This window comes from Trichechus manatus, unplaced genomic scaffold (assembly GCF_000243295.1).
Source record: "Trichechus manatus latirostris isolate Lorelei unplaced genomic scaffold, TriManLat1.0 scaffold00267, whole genome shotgun sequence".
Classification (NCBI taxonomy): Eukaryota; Metazoa; Chordata; class Mammalia; order Sirenia; family Trichechidae; genus Trichechus; species Trichechus manatus.
This window is the reverse complement of record NW_004444203.1, coordinates 994,736-996,539: the sequence shown is the minus strand read 5'-3', so window position 1 is coordinate 996,539 and position 1,804 is coordinate 994,736. Positions and strand designations below refer to the sequence as shown.

At 44.7% G+C, this 1,804-nt stretch overlaps 1 pseudogene; it reads right to left on the bottom strand.

The window, feature by feature from the left end:
* Positions 1-1,223: 1,223 nt before the first annotated feature.
* Positions 1,224-1,804, bottom strand: part of LOC101361488 (calmodulin-like) — a 3,111-nt pseudogene continuing 2,530 nt past the window's right edge.

The following is a 1,804-nucleotide window of genomic DNA, read 5'->3' as shown; positions in this document are numbered from 1 at the left end:
CCAGACTGAATCCAGTACAACTAGATGGTGTCCAGCTACCACCACTGACTGCTCTAACAGGGATCACAATAGATGGTCCCGGACAGAGCTGGAGAAAAATGTAGAACAAAATTCTAACTCTCAAAAAATAAAAATAAAAAATAAAAAAGATCAGACCTACTGGCCTGACAGAGACTGGAGAAACCCCGAAAGCATGGCCTTCGGGCACACTTTTAGCTCAGTAATGAAGTCACTCCTGAGGTTCACAGTTCAGCCAAGGATTATAGACAACCTCATAAAACAAAATGAGACTAATGGGGCTCAACAGCCCAGGGGCAGGGACTAGAAGGCAGGAGGGGTCAATAAGCTGGTAATAGGGAACCTAAGGTTGAGAAGGGAGAGTGTTGACGTGTCGTGGGGTTGTTAACCAATGTCATAAAAGAATATGTGTATAACTGTTTAATGAGCAACTAGTTTGTTCTGTAAACCTTCATCTAAAGTACAATTAAACAAAAAAGACAAAGATGCTCCCTTGGTAAAGGTTTCTTTTTAAAAATTTGTGTAGATGGTGAAGACTGACACCTGTGTCACTCTAGCACAAGCAGACCGTAAACCAGCATACACAGGCAGGCAAGCCACCAGGAAGTGTCACCATCACCATGGGTCGGAGCACATGGGAGAACCAGAGGGCCATCCTACTAATGGCGCCACGTCTCACAGGTCGTCCCTCACCCATTTCTCTGTGCATCGTCTCTGTACATCATCTTACATCACCCAGTTTCAAATATGTTTGTTTTTGGTAGACCAGCTATGACAATTTATACTAACAAATTGAACTAGAACCCATTTGAACAGGGTTTGAATTTGTTTTTTCATTTTTCGTTTTTAATACAAATGCCTGACCGTGCTGAATTGTTGAGCTGCATGCATGAAAAACTGGCCAGCCCAAACAGTGTATTAATCATTAGCAAATGGAACTTTAAGGAGTCCACTAAGTGCTTCCTTATCATTAAGGAATAGTACAAGTATTTATACGGTAAAACTGAGGTGTAGCTTGATCTTTAGGGGACATGACCACCAACCAACACACCCAGATTTGTGTGTTTGTGGACAGAAGGTACTTTTGGCATTCAGTTCTGTTATACTGAAGCAGAATGAATAAATGAATATTTTTTTTTTTGCAAGAAGTAAGTAAAAGATTCCATTTGATTCTTCTGGGGAGGGGGAGGAGTTGAAAGTAGTGTTCATTTTGCAGTTATCATCTGTATGAATTCTTCATAGTTGACTTGCCCATCGTCATCAATGTGCTGCTCTGATCATTTCATCTACTTCTTCGTCTGTTTTTCTCCTGTGTCACTACGTGAGGTAGTTCTGCCATACCGATGTAACCGCTGCCCCCCTTGTCAAAGACTCGGAGCGCCTCACGTTCTTCACTGTGTCTTTCATTTTTCTAACCATCATAGGCAAAAATTCTGGGAAGTCAGTGGTGCCATTACCATCAGCGTCCACTTTGTTGATCGTACTCTGTAATTCAGCTTCTGTTGGTTTCTGACTCAGTGACCTCATGACAGTTCCAAGTTCCTTTGTTGTCACGGTGCCATCACCATCTTTATCAAGTAGGGAGAAAGCCTCCTTGAATTCAGCAATCTGTTCTTGGGTCAGCTGTCAGCCGTGGTGCTAGCGAAGAGAGGAAGCGCAGAGGGGGTGAGGGTGGCTGCACCAGGGCAGGGCTGTGACCGCAGGGTGTCCCAGCTGCTTCTGAGGCTGCTGAGGCTCTGGGGCGGGGTGCGCTGTGCCGCCTGCGCCACCACCCGCTGCGAGGAAC